The sequence below is a fragment of the Rhipicephalus microplus genome, chromosome 10, assembly GCF_043290135.1.
Source record: "Rhipicephalus microplus isolate Deutch F79 chromosome 10, USDA_Rmic, whole genome shotgun sequence".
NCBI classification, from domain to species: Eukaryota; Metazoa; Arthropoda; class Arachnida; order Ixodida; family Ixodidae; genus Rhipicephalus; species Rhipicephalus microplus.
In genome coordinates this window covers 9,779,073-9,794,116 of record NC_134709.1, presented here as the reverse complement: position 1 = coordinate 9,794,116, position 15,044 = coordinate 9,779,073, and the positions used below count along the sequence as shown (strand labels likewise).

Below are 15,044 nucleotides of genomic sequence, written 5' to 3'. Positions count from 1 at the left end.
CATTATGTATTAAAATGCAAGTCAACCTTATTGGTAAAGTCACTGAACACAAGAAATTAAAAAGAATACACCAACTGACTTGCAGTATTTGCCCTTCAGGTGTAGTGGCTCCTCAATTAGCCTGTATGCTACAGAGCGTGTCAGTCTGGCTTCAACACAATACTCGCAAAAGATAAAAGACTGTCCACCATTGTCGACTAGCAAAGTTTATGTTACAACTAACAATGCTGAAATGCCACTTGAAAAAAAAACGATGGGGGTGCTCCACCAGCATCGAAGGAGATTTACATTCGTGAGCACTGCTTCCCCGACTCTGCCGTCAGCCGTGTTAGCCCCTTTGTCAGATGGCTTCTTTACTTTGTTTGAAGCATGTTTGCTCAATTTTGACAAAACAGAAGTGTGATACCCATGCCTTTCACAGTTTCGCGACACATTCGCCACATATTAAAGATATTTCACTACAATGATGCAAGTAAATTTATCAAATACATCTTGATACAGAGATACAGATACTCCTGAGTATAACTGAAATATTATTGCGATATTCAAAGCCGTCCGCAGGGTTCCCCTTCACGGCTCGGGCGGAAGGCGAAGGTTCGTCACAGCACACCCGTCCCTATTAAGTCAATGCATGGGACTAACTTCGTGAGCTCCTCTCTCAGGTGATTAGAGGTGGTGGCCGCCCCCTTGCCCCCTCCCTGTGCATGGATATTGCGAAAATGCCCAGACATGCTGCTGTATAACAAAACATTGTTGTCAAAGTTCTTATAAAGTGAACTTCAGCACTGCTGACTTGCGTCTGGGGAAGTGTCATAAGTGCTTTCAGGAGCCTGAGATGTCAAAGTGAGTTTACAGGCGTTACTTGAGATAGTAAACATGACTGCAGTAAATATGACTTTGAATGTTTACTTCACACCCTCGCTTCTTGTCTCTTCCACCTGCCATGAAAGCGTGAGCTTGATTGATTGATATGTAGGGTTTAACGTCCCAAAACTACAATATGATCATGAGAGACGACGTAGTAAAGGGCTCCGGAAATATTTACCACCTGGGGTTCTTTAACGTGCACCCACATCTGAGCACACGGGCCTACAACAGTTCCGCTTCCGTCGGGAATGTAGCCACCACAGCCGGCTTTTCATCCCGCGACCTGCTGGTCAGCAGCCGAGTACTTTAGCCACAAGTACTTGCCTTGGCCGTTGTGATGCGTTCTTTAATGTACACTTAGAATGACAAGTACACGTACGATCATAAACATGTGAAGGCGACCAGAAAACAGAGTGACAGTACGCGCAGACTGTTAATCTTCATTGAAGTGAAAGAGGGAAGCACCGTGTCGTGCTGAGAAACAGTGCGTGAGCGTACCACTCCTAGTGTGGACGGTCGCGTGTCCACTGGTAGGTGGCCTGCACGTGATAATGTGTAAATAAATGGTGGTGAGCTCAAAGGTTCAAGGAGCCCCAATAGATCTTCCCCTGGCTTGGGCTGTGTTTCCGTTAGCTTGCTTTTACATATCGTGCCATTTTATTATTCTGGAAGCACGTTGATAATAGGAGACCACGCACGTGCTAACTCAGCTTTGTCTGTGCTACTTATCCCACAGGCGCTGCGGCAGCAACTTTCGCTCTCATCAGGTTGTACCTATGAATATTTGCCAGCTTGCTCATAACATTACCTTTGTTAAATTTTTAAAGAAGTTCACACAGGCTATATTATTCACACGCATGAAATATGAGCTTATTGTCTCGTCTAAGAGTGATGTAATAATATCATAATCACGCTTAACCTTTAAGCGAAAACTTCGACTTTTTTTTTTTTACCTTGTTCTCGTCATCTATTCGCAGGACGCCAAATTTCACCGAAATTTCTTCAGATCAAATGGGCTGTTTCGACAACAAACGGGGATATTATCACAACGGTGCAAGAATAGCGAACTTTGGAGTACGCGACCTCACTTCGTTGTTGACACGGACCCTTGTGAAAAGTAACTTCAGACTGAAACGAAGGCAGTTCACATATTAGGCTTTCTGTCCCATCCCTTTGGCGAAAAAGTATTAGAGACAAAGCTGCGCTTTTTTAGTGTACAGTAAAACAAATTTTGAGGGGCACCTGATGACGAATGAACCAGCGGTGCTTTTTGAAAGGAGTGTCGCATATCCACGTTCTCTTTCATTCTCTGATACTTAGGTGCATCAAGCTGAAAAACCTGTGCTTTTTTCGTTCGTGGCAGATAAGGAGGATAGGGACAGTAGAAGAGCTTTCAGACAGAAATATTACAACGGAATCAGATTTTTCTATTTTCAGGTCCTAAGCTTTGTAGGTTAAGGTCCCGCCGAACGTTTTACGAAGCCAGAAAAGAATTAGATGCAGGCTTGTTCTTGGTCATGTGTGCCCACTGTAGGTAGAGTCGCATAATATAGCTATAGGAGTGGCTCAACCCACATCATAAGCTCCTCAAGCACTCAATTGGTTGGATGACTATGATTATGATGACATTTACGCCTTTACGGCACAACTAACCGTGATGTGTAACGTAATATTATCACCGTGAACTCGTAACTGGCAAATTTGCCGCATTTGGACACTGTGGTAGCAGAGGTGCTAAAAGAATGTCATAAAAAGTAGTGCAGTTATTGCGCTTTTGAGGGCTCATACCCTAGAAAACTGTCAGATCATTTCCTTCTAAACTATTCATGAACTGCTTACTTTACATTGCTAATACTTTATTACTTTATCTCAGAACTCTTAAGAACTGCACAAAATGTTCCTTAATCGGTGTTTCTAAGTAAAGTGAAGCTCTTGCACGCAGACTCTGCGCACAGCTTGGACCTTGACTGTGCATCAGTGTAAATGCCTGTACTGCCGCATCAACATGACCCGCACACACACGAGCAACCTTGAGGGATACAGAAAACCAAAGCTGCGCAGAATGAAACATGACGAGGCAAGTGAGTAGAACATCAATTCATCACTCCGTTCATTAAAAGATAAGAGTCAGAGACGAAAGTAAGTGGTGGTGCAATGGGAATTCTCGGGAAAATTCACACTCAAGTCTTGGCAGCTAACGCATTGAGAAAAGAGCAACTTGCTGGCGATACAACCGTACCGTGACCTTCAAGTGAGCTTGTACAGTCATTCATCATGCAGGGACAACTGTCACATATGAAAATAATGACAGCGTTCTTTTATCGTGAACTAATGGATTTCGGCACTTCCCGTGCTACAAAGAGGGAGTCTGAGAATGCGATGACTGGAAATTCCGGTGGTTTACCCTCCTCCTAGACAGAACACTCTAGATCTTGAAAGCATAATTTTGTGACTCTCTTGCACTGCTGCTTCTGCTGCCCTTCACTTAGTTCGAAAGTTAGCCAGTGGCAGCTCGACTGAGCTTCGCTGCATTTTTCACGATATCGTACATACGGGTATAATTATCAAAGTGGAATCGCCAGATGCCTCATTAAACGTAAAAATAGACCATGGGCTTCAGCATAAACATAAGTTACACATAATTCATCATGTGCTGACATCACTGTATGCAACACCATGGCCTCACATGACGGAACATAATTTGATGACATCATAACCTTGGAAATGGGTGCACCGATTCAAGAAACACTTTAAAACAAAGGTAGGTGCAGAAAGCTTGAAATACTCTCGATTACTGAGGCCATGCAAAGCTCCGTTACATGAAGAAAGCCTTCGTAAGAAACACTTGAAGATCATTCCATCTTATGGAAGAAAATAAGAGTAGAATATAGCGTTCGCTTTTGAGTCCACCTAGGTCAATGGATAAGACAGCCTGTTAGTTTCACTCTCTTTGTTATTTGAATGACTGTGCTCTACGTAGAAAAATCGTCAATGTTTCATGCGTTGTTAAAAAATAGCAAGTAACAAATTGTACCCTCGTGAGTCGTATACAAGAAATTTTGCCAGATCAAAGTTCATCTAGGCCTTAGCTTTTCAAGAATGAGGTCATCTAGGCCGATATGGGCGCTCGTGATTTTAACAAGGAGGCCTTTATTGATGGCTGAAGTGTTAAAAACAGTTCCGACGGACAGGAATTTTATGCTAATTAATCCTGAGTTGCTAAAAATGAGGCTCTCATCTCTATGTTTTTTTAATAAAAATACTTACACAGAGTTGTCCTCATACAAAAACGGCACCCATCTTTATAGTACTCGACAAATTGTACTTCATATCTCAGCGTTGCCGCTACGCGCCTTAAGATAGTTCATGTGATGTACAGAAAGTTCCTATCGCTTTTTTAGCTAAACGTAAAAGGTGTCACATTGCAAATTTAGAACTCTGGACAGCCTTTGAAGAGATCAGACAGACAGACATATAGAGATAAACATTGTGTGTATATATATATATATATATATACAGACAGATGTAACGTGTACTTTCTGCAATATTTTAAACATTCACTGTGCCGCTATGTTTCTTTGTATACTGCTATCTTTTTTCTTTTTTTGTTTCTTCACACTTGTTGGACTGTTTTCAGAATTGTGTACCAATTTAGCATGTGGATTGATGCTTTCTATGTAATTAATCCCTGCCCACCTGCTTGGTCTTCGGACTGCAGTATGTCTTAAATAAATAGATAGATAGATAGATAGATAAATAGATAAATAGATAAATAGATAGATAAATAGATAAATAGATAGATAAATAGATAAATAGATAGATAGATAGATAAATAAATAGATAGAAAAAAAGATAAATAAATAGATAAATAGATAAATAAATAGATAAATAGATAGATTAATAGATAAATAGATAAATAGATAAATAGATAAATAGATAAATAGATAAATAGATAAATAGATAAATAGATAAATAGATAAATAGATAAATAGATAGATAGATAGATAGATAGATAGATAGATAGATAGATAGATAGATAGATAGATAGATAGATAGATAGATAGATAGATAGATAGATAGATAGATAGATAGATAGATAGATAGATAGATAGATAGATAGATAGATAGATAGATAGATAGATAGATAGATAGATAGATAGATAGATAGATAGATAGATAGATAGATAGATAGATAGATAGATAGATAGATAGATAGATAGATAGATAGATAGATAGATAGATAGATAGATTCACAATTAAAACAGCTCATCGGCATGACAAAAGTTATTGTCAACTAAGCTGGAACAAGTGCTAGAAGTAACTTGTTCTGATGTTGTCAGCTTTTTTTAAAGCGACATTTACTCTGCGATAATCTGCCACTCGCAGCGTTACGATAGCCCGCTATGGTCGGCCGATCAGCACTTTATGAACACTGGTGCTACTGACATCGACTTAAGCCGTTAGAAGACGCCAAGCAAGCATGCAAACAATGACATGTTTATTACTTAATTGAAGTCTGTAGTTTAGGCTTGTTGGAGCACTCTCGGTAATAGTATATCTCAGTGTCGTTTGCACGTTCGATCGTTGGGCGAAAGTGCTTGCACCAGAGTTTTCGTCGAAGAAAGTAATTATAGTTGTCATCTAACGCTGGTGCTTTGAGGCGTTGAATTTCCCCCCTGGTGCACCTCAGAAATGTCATTACAGGTAAATGCCGTCACAGTTTTTTTTTAAGTGAGTGCTCCTTCCAACTATGGACGTGCGTAGAAGGGAAGCAAGAGGCACTCTCTGTAACTACTTTTGATCGTCAAAACAGTGCTGTATCATATTAAAACTTTTAAACTATACATATCAAAGAACATGCACGAGCCGTGGACATAATGCTATAATGCAGGTAAATACATTATGTCACTGCATGGAAAAACGGCAGGGTTGGTTTGATGACATTCTTGGAAACATTTCGGCACGCACACGGTGGACAGGAAAGCGGAAGACAAGACGAGAAACAGGCACAAATATGTCAGTATTTTTTTACTGCTAAATTTTTAAAATTTTTTTATTGTGCTTCTGGGCTCTAGTCAATTAACTGTTCGCATTTTTCATCAGATTGTGTTATTTGCTAAGCAGGAATAAATTGTACAAGTTTAGCAGTTAGCCCAAGTTTTCTTGCAGTAACCTTTATTGGGTATTAGTAGAAGTTCAGATTAGAGAAACAGCTCAAATTTGAAATATTTTATATTTTCGCGAAGAATTTTATTTGCTGTTGTGTCCAGAATGGGTCGAATATTTCTACAGCAAAATAAATTGGCTCTGAGTTTCCCAGTAATAAGGAAAAAAGTTTACTAACAGAAGACTCGCTGCTTCGGCGAAAATTTTGTGTAAGATTCAAATGCGCAACTTCAAAAACAGGACTGCCGATGCAAATAATTTAGTTTGGTTCAAATGTAATCTCTGAAGCGGGCCGATATTGACAATGTTAGAATCACGCTTGTTGATCATTAAAATTCACAAAGAAGGTTTTTATTCAACGATAATAAAGTAGGCATCGCGATTCATGGATTCTAGTGATGAGTCTTGTAAGGTGTTTACACTTGGAGAATCTGAGGCCTTGATTATTTTTTTTATTACAAGCATGAAACCTGCAGTAGAAAGTTACTTTTGTTTTAGTGGCTTATGCAGTAGCAAAACAATAAGGGCATTGCGGTAATAAAGTAATTAGAATTTCCTTATATTCGTACACATATAAAACTACGTCAAAAGAATTTTCGTCCTGACTATTCGTTCAAGATTTGTACGCGTTAGAGACTGAACAACTGCAATCAGTGAGTTTCATTGCATGTAGTAGCATAATTATTCTGCAGTTAATTAGCCAATTGTATGTACCCTAAGCCGCCGTACCACGGCACTAGCTAGGTGATTTTGTTTTCCACAGGAAGATTACACTTCTTTTGGTATGGGCTAAATTCACAACTGACCTAAGGTTCTACTGGCACGTACATGCTCTCAGCTTTCATTCAAATCAGTCATAATAAATTAGTAATAATAAATATAATGTGTTATTCCTGCTTACAAGAAACGTTGAGAGTACGTATGTGCCAATACAACCTTATTTGAACCGTTTTTGGTTGTATATTAAGTTCATCTCGAAAAAAAAAATTCTTGTAGAATTACTGAGTCGATGCACAACACTCAATGTCTTGCTTAGTTAATGTCGCTGAGATTCTTGCACTATGCACGCTCGGTATAGTATAGCGGCCACAGCGTCATACATCTACTCCTTGTAATTTAAGAAAACCAATGTTTCGCAAATAATACACATCACTTTGTAAAACGTATGCAATGTGCGGCAAAACAGTGCCACTCTTTGAAATTAGTGTTTGCTAGAATAGTTACACTGGTGTACTGACGCAACCTTTAGCATTCATTTGCAACCAACCAAAAGGACGGAGAAAGAAGCGAGGACTTACAACACGCTTACTATGCTTTTTGTCATGCTAGTCTCAGCTATTTAGAATAGCCAGGTTAATGCCTCGGAACTCCCAAGCCCCAGGCTGCCCTGGCTGTTAGATGCATATCGCACACGAAGGATTGGCAAACCGCACCGAAAGAGTAGCAATAAATGTCGATGCACATTGGTTTCCTGGGTGGGCTTAACTAATGATTTCTTCTGGCGGGTGCACTCAACCTTTAATAATGCGGTCAATGTTCGACGAGTACAAGGAAACATCTGGAAAGCGTTGCCCAGATATCTTTGCAGTGTCGATACAAGATACCCGTGGGTAGGATTAGGTCGACAGCATGCCTCTAAATATTGCCGTTCGGTATCACACTTATGTGCATACGCAGTAGTTTTTCTTCACTGTGGCGGCCTTCTACACTTGCCAAATGTTTTACATAAGTCCTTCTCTCCGCATACATTTCTAAGCCTCAGATTAGCAATATCTCACTAAATCAGGATAGCGAGTATTATTCTTCGTGACTCACGATGACTTGACAGTGGAACGCACACACTAAATTGTACTTTGCTAATGATTGTTTTGAGACATCATGCGAAAAAAATTCATCATGATCATCATCATCATCAGCCTGACTACGTCCACTGCAGGACAAAGGCCTCTCCCATGTTCCACCAGTTAACCCGGTCCTGTGCTTGCTGCTGCCAATTTATACCCGCAAATTTCTTAATCTCATCTGCCCACCTAACCTTCTGTCTCCCCCTAACCCGCTTCCCTTCTCTGGGAATCCAGTCAGTTACCCTTAATGACCAGCGGTTATCCTGTCTACGCGCTACATGCCCTGCCCATGTCCATTTATTCTTCTTGATTTCAGCTATGATATCCTTAACCCCCGTTTGTTCCCTAATCCACTCTGCTCTCTTCTTGTCTCTTAAGAATACACCTACCATTTTTCTTTCCATTGCTCGCTGCGTCGTCCTCAATTTAAGCTGAACTCTCTTTGTAAGTCTCCAGGTTTCTGCTCCGTAGCTAAGTACCGGCAAGATACAGCTGTTATATACCTTCCTCTTGAGGGATAGTGGCAATCTACCTGTCATAATTTGAGAGTGCTTGCCGAATGTGCTCCACCCCATTCTTATTCTTCTAGTTACTTCAATCTCGTTGTTCGGCTCTGCGGTTATTACCTGCCCTAAGTAGACATAGTCTTTTACAACTTCAAGTGCACTATTACCTATCTCGAAGCGCTGCTCCTTGCCGAGGTTGTTGTACATTACTTTCGTTTTCTGCAGATTAATGTACACGCAGAAAACGAAAGTAATGTACAACAACCTCGAAAAAAATTATGCCTCATCAAATGGAAAAAAAAGGTGATCGTTGGCGTCCACACGAGGGATGCGAAAGAAGAGCATCATGTGATGGCGTCACGCTATGATATGATGACGCCGCATGTCGTCAAAGTTCGCGGAGTCACGACGACGACACTCTGATGTCGCATGATTACGTCACCACATGATGTCATTTGGTGAATGGTTGGCCGCTCTCGGAGTATGGGCAAGATGACGATCTAGACGAAGGGTAAAATAAATACGAGCGACTGAGAAGAAAATCAAAATTGATTTCAACTGCCAATAACATTTGACAAATGCTTAGCCATAGTTGTTTTATTAGTGTGAATGAAGAACAATAGAGCAGAATCAAGTACAGCATGCTCGGCGCACGCTGCTTGCTGCCTGTACTACACGCTCAGGGGTAGTCACCATAGTGTGCACTCTGCTATGCGATTGTGTACTATGCAGTATGTCCCAGAGGTTTTAGTTCAAAGACAAACGAGGCTGTTTCCCGCAAATGTTCTGAGAATGTTTGGTTGTCTTTCTTTGAGCAAACAACTTCACTCAGTGAAGAATGAATATAATTCGCGTTTATGGTAAACCGATTCTTTACCATCACCACAAGGTTATGCTGTCGCGAGACAAAAACTAAGCGAGCATAAAGCTTTCGTTGTGAACTGTAAGCACCTATAGCAATAGCGCGCGTCATATTTGCTTTTTATGTAATAAAATTCTCTTTTTCAATGTTTTTCTAAATTATAGTGAGCAAGCCTGCTGAAATAAAAAATTGAACAAGCTTTGTGTTGTCGTAGCAAGTGTTGATAGGAATGTAATTAAATCGTAGGGCTTGTTGTAAGTAGGTACTTGTCAATAATTATTTAACCCCATGGCTTGAAGCAGCTCCAAGTTATTTCCCGACAGAAAAACACTCCAAAAACACTGCGCAAGATGTTTTCTGAGCGAGAGTATCGTCTGCGCTACATTGCCTACTTTTAACGTAGCTCTACGCAGCATGTTGGTAAAGCAATCTTTGCCCTATACACCGAATTTGATCGTAGAAATTTGCGCACGTCAGAATGATTCTTCATTTTTAGAAAAAAACTTCAAAATAAAAATATTTAACGACAGCTTGGAAGCTGGTTCACAAGCTTGAGAGTCGTATGCCTCCCTCGCCTCGAAAAACATTGTAACTCGTTAGAACAATTGATTGATTGATTGATTGATTGATTGATTGATTGATTGATATGTGGGGCTTAATGTTCCAGAACCACCATATAATTATGAGAGACGCTGTAGTGGAGGGCTCCGAAGATATCTACCACCTGGGGTTCTTTAACGTGCACCCAAATCTGAAACGAACAATTGATTGATTGATTGGTTGATTGACTGATTGATTGATTGATATGTTGGGCTTAATGTTCCAGAACCACCATATAATTATGAGAGACGCTGTAGTGGAGGGCTCCGAAAATATCTACCACCTGGGGTTCTTTAACGTGCACCCAAATCTGAACTCGTTAAAACAATACGTGGATAAAGGGACAGCTGGGAGACCAGCTACTTTCACGCCTCTCATGTCGCGTCAGCGTAGTGGCTTTTGTCCGTGCCTGCCCTTGCAGCGTAAGGGGAGGACATTGCCCTCGCAAAAAGCAGACAAGGAAACTATTCTGCCCATAGCTGTGAGAGTTCAAAAAATTGGGTCAAGAGGTGGGACCGTTCATTTGACTCTTATTGTCATGCCTACTGGAGCCTTGGCTGCCTTACCACACTCCCCGTCAAATAGGCGTCATATGGGGACGTAACCATGTGGTGATTTTCGCTCCACTTGAATTGACGGCGTAACCTCGAGAACCTGACCTCACTGGCACCAGTTATCAATTTTCGCAATTGATGAAGCATTTAAGGCTTTCGCCTGAATGACAGGTCTCGACAGCTAACCTGCTTGTCGCAGAAATGAATCTCGGCCATGGAAGCCGCATTTTTGATGGAGGCGAAAATTCTTGCGAGCAGTGTACTTATATTCAGGTGCATATTAAATAACCCTGGGTGGTGAGTACTTCCGGAGCTCTTCAATAGGTTGTATAACTATATCAGGACATTGCGTGGTTAAACTGATACAATCATTATTGAGCAATGCTTGAAAGCTATAGAACCAGCATGAAGTGTTTTTACACCATCGCTAAATGCAAGCTCAATGAAGCCATTTGAATGCTCATATGTGAATCATGAGAGTAAATAGAGAGTCCCCTTAAAGCATGATAGGCCGATGACGAACCCGATTTCTTAGAAGCGTTATGGAGAACGAAATTCGAAGAACGTTTGGACGATGAACTCTCTTCATTTATTCTTGCCTAACGGGCCCGATTGCTGATCACGCAAAACCTGCGTGTGAGAAGCCCTCTAGAGCAGCAAGAGATCTTGCGCAACAACTTCACCCATCCCCACTCCACCTCCTTTTTTTACTGAAACCGTACCGTTGCGCGGCGCTATACAACTCAAGCGGGAGAATTATCAGTGCATGTTAACTGAATCAGAGGTGTCGACTTTTGAGAAGTTGCAAAACTGAACATGCTGAGAGCAGTGTCCAGAAGAGTGTGAAGACCGAAGCTTGAGAGAAGCGTATGATGGGGTGCGGCAGCCTGTGAAAGTTGTTATATAAGACGTTACTAAGAAACGTGAACGAATACGGCGTCTCACATTGCTATCAGTGCTCATGAAACAACAACATATGTATATACATAGCATCGTAACAGCTTAGGAGGACAGGAATGAAGGCAGAGAGACCGTTATATTGCGCGGCTCTAGGTTAGCGAGATTATAAAGAGAGTGATACAAGTGGGAAAACACGCGGTGCTGAGAAAAGTTTTTGAAGAATACAGCGAGAGAGATACAGAATAAAAAAAATAGTATTTACTTGGAATGCAAATCAGGCAAGAGCCCTGCTCCGTGACTTAATACAAGAAAGAAAGATTTCCTTGTGGATTTTTTTATTATCACTGCCATGGACAAGTGATCAATCAGAGGATAAGAGTGAATGAAACTATATTTAGGCATATTTCCGATAAGCTATATATGGCCAGATGTAGCGGCTTTGTGCGTAGGGATAGAGGCGTCAATGAACTTATTGTTATCGTGCAGAACGCATTTCATTTCCACGAAACCATTTTGTGGCGCATTTCAATGACTTCAACGTCATATTGTTCGCAATCACAACCACACTTTCTGTAGTGTATCAAGGAGATTTATGCGTTCATTTTTCTTCGTACCGCCTACAGTAGTACGTGTAAGCCAGTCTTTGGTGGGATAATTAAAATCTCTAGCTATTATTATTTATGTTCAATGTTTGCATCGAACAAAACGAAGTTATTGGTGAAAGTTAATGACAATTTCGACAGGCGCATCTGGCGAACACCTATAACACAAGGTACACCAGCTGATAATTTCAATACAATCCACAAAGTATATAAGAGTGTGATTGTGTCTAATAGTTGTGCCTGGAAATCGCATTTTATGGCAATCATTTTGCCGCCGCAACGCTCACATTACATGTCCTTTCTGAAGGTGTTGAAATCAGCGAACTTGCATTGTTCGCTATTAGATACAAAAGCATGTAACCACGTCTCCGTACGGAGAACCTTATCAAAAAGCAGCTTATACTTCTTTTGAAGGCTTTCGGTCTATCTCTATTAAACCGCAAAGTTCACTTCGTGCCCTATTTATGCTCGAAAAAAAGTCATTTCCTACTTGTAGACTCGAAATAACAATTTCTGCAACTTGTAGGCGTTTATAAGAACGCTGTACTCTTATGTTTGAAATTACAAAATTTTACTACACTCAACTGAACAACATCATCTCTGCCTTGCCCAATTCTGAGGACACGTTTGATTTTATCCGGCTAAATGCCAAGACACTGTGTGACAAATTCAGAATTGTTTTTTTTTTCTGTGCCCTTACATGTTCCGGCTGTCTGCGCTGCAATGCTTTCAAAGCTAAAAAAACTGTTGGCAGGGGAAGATGGAAGTTTACGATAAAAAAATCCGTTAACAGAGCTTGTATGCTTCAGCCGACGTTTCGACAAGCAGATTTGCCTTCCTCAAGGTTGAAAGAGAACTGGGGCGAGTTGTGTTCTAGCTCTGGGGAAGACAAGTCCGCCAGTTGAAATGTCGGTCGACACAACTCGTGCTTACGAATTTTTGAAAACTAGATTATTACATCTCATTCTGTTGTTCAGGTTGTTTACAAGTAAACTTGCTTGCTCATTCTGTTACGTTTGGCGTGTGGTTATTGCAGGTCTTATTTCATGTTATTACGCCTTTGCACAAGATATCTATAACGTCAAGTCATTCATTTCTAGAGTATCGCTGCTTTGAATTTGTAGCAGTCGCTTCAAGTTCTTTGAAAGTGCTTTAACTGCCCAGTATCTTTCACCAAAACCAATAGCTGGCCTACTTTGTCAGTCCCTGCGTTTGTGCCGATGTCACTGGCACAAGGCAGTATGTGTGAAACTCTGAACCACAAGCACAGGACATCCTGTTCTCCAGCAACGAAAAAAAATTGGCAGATCCTACGAACAGTGGGAATCGATGATATGCGAAGCACAAATGAGAAATATTGATAGATCACTTTAAAATCAGTACAACGTTATGAGGGGGAGGTAGATGATGCCATACATACTTTCCGTGTCATGATTATCTTTAGATGTGTCACTCACCTTCGTCATCCATTCATGTCACGTGATACCAAATTTAGTATACATGAAGCTAGCTACATGTATACATGTATACATGTGGCGCTAGCGAAACGGCCGCGAGCGCATCATGAAGGTCCTAATATACTCCAATGTAGCGTTGAAGCGTGCGCACGCAGAGCACAGCGACGCTACGTCAGCAAAACGCGAGCACTCTAAGCCTGACGCCAGGAGCGACCAGCGTCTATCGGCGTGGCCCGACGGCATACGGCGTAAAATGCGACATGCTGCATTTCGTGCTGATGCATTATCTAGACAGCACTGCGTTTCCCTCTTTTCGTGACGGAGGGACGCTGGACGTGCTGAAATGCGCCTGCGTCAAAGCAATGCAATGCGGCGCACGCCTGCGAGTATATGGAAGGACCTGAGTCTAGCATCGCAACGCTGGCGTGACGCAACGAAATGAACGCCGGCGGGCATGCGCACTGCGTCACGTCGAAAATGTATTGGCGCCTTGACTGTAGCATGTAGTCGTCTTCTCACATGACACGCATCTCATGATTCTCATGTTTGCACCAGTCACATACCTTCGTCATCTATTGACGTCCCGTAATACCGAATTTGGCATATGGGAAGCTAGCGAGACGGCCGCGAGTGCATTATGAGTGTGGCTTGTAATCATGTTACATGACACGCATGTCATGATCCTCATGTTAGGGTCTGTCGTTTGTTTTCGCCATGAAATCATGTCGTACCAAACCAGTTTTGCAACATGTCATGTGAACGAAACCACCGCAAGAGCAGCAAGACTGTGAAAGTATGAGAAGCCGCCGGTAGGTGGGCAAAGGGCAGGAGAGAGAACTGCCACGCGATTTCCTCACGTATGAAGGACTTGAGGTCTGCCAGCAGTGTCACCTGATCACAGCTCGCCTCCAAGCCTGCAAGCCCTGCATCTCGTGGTGTGGAGCGACGGGTCATCGAACGCTGCCGGCGGAGCTCCTCGTAGCTCTGGCACAGCGTGATGACCTCAGCTACTCTGCCTGGGTTTTTGGCAAGCAGCATCGTGAAGGCATCATCCTCAATGCCCTTCATGACGTTCCGGACCTTGTCTCGTTCGGACATGCTGTCGTTGGATTTCTTGCACAGGTCCAGAACATCTATGTAACTGGTGAATGATTCACCGGCCTGCTGAGCGCGTTCGCGTAAGCGCTGCTCGGCTTGCAGCTTGCGAACGGCAGGGCGGCCAAAAACGTCGGCGATAGCGGTCTTGAAATCGGACCAGGATGCGAAATCGGACGCGTGGTTGTTGTACCACAAGCTTGCAACACCCGCAAGGTAGAACACCAAGTTTGTCAACTTGCCGTCCTCGTTCCATTTGTTGGGGATGCTCACGCGCTCGTAAATGGCGAGCCAGTCCTCCACGTCAGTGCTATCGGCGCCCGTGAAGATGGGTGGATCGCGGCTCCTGGGGACACCGGGACAAGGGGGTGGCATGGGAGGAGGCGTTTGCTGAGAGGCGTCGTGGGACATGGTAGATTGCAGGGTACGTGAGCGCAGTTCCAAGGGCATCGAAGGGGATCGTAGCACCTCCACCAATTTGTTATGGCGTTTATTAGCAGACGCACAGCGAGTACACACAATGGCGACAGTAACGGCCAAGCACGGACTCTCAGCGCGAGCGGCGTCCTTTTTGGGTAGACCCACTAGATA

The 15,044-nt window shown here is 42.3% G+C and overlaps 1 protein-coding gene across 2 annotated transcripts in view; it reads right to left on the bottom strand.

Moving 5' to 3' along the window:
* LOC119181180 (uncharacterized) overlaps positions 1-15,044 on the bottom strand; it is a 767,515-nt gene that overhangs the window by 587,819 nt on the left and 164,652 nt on the right. The gene's annotated exons all lie outside the window — the stretch shown is intronic.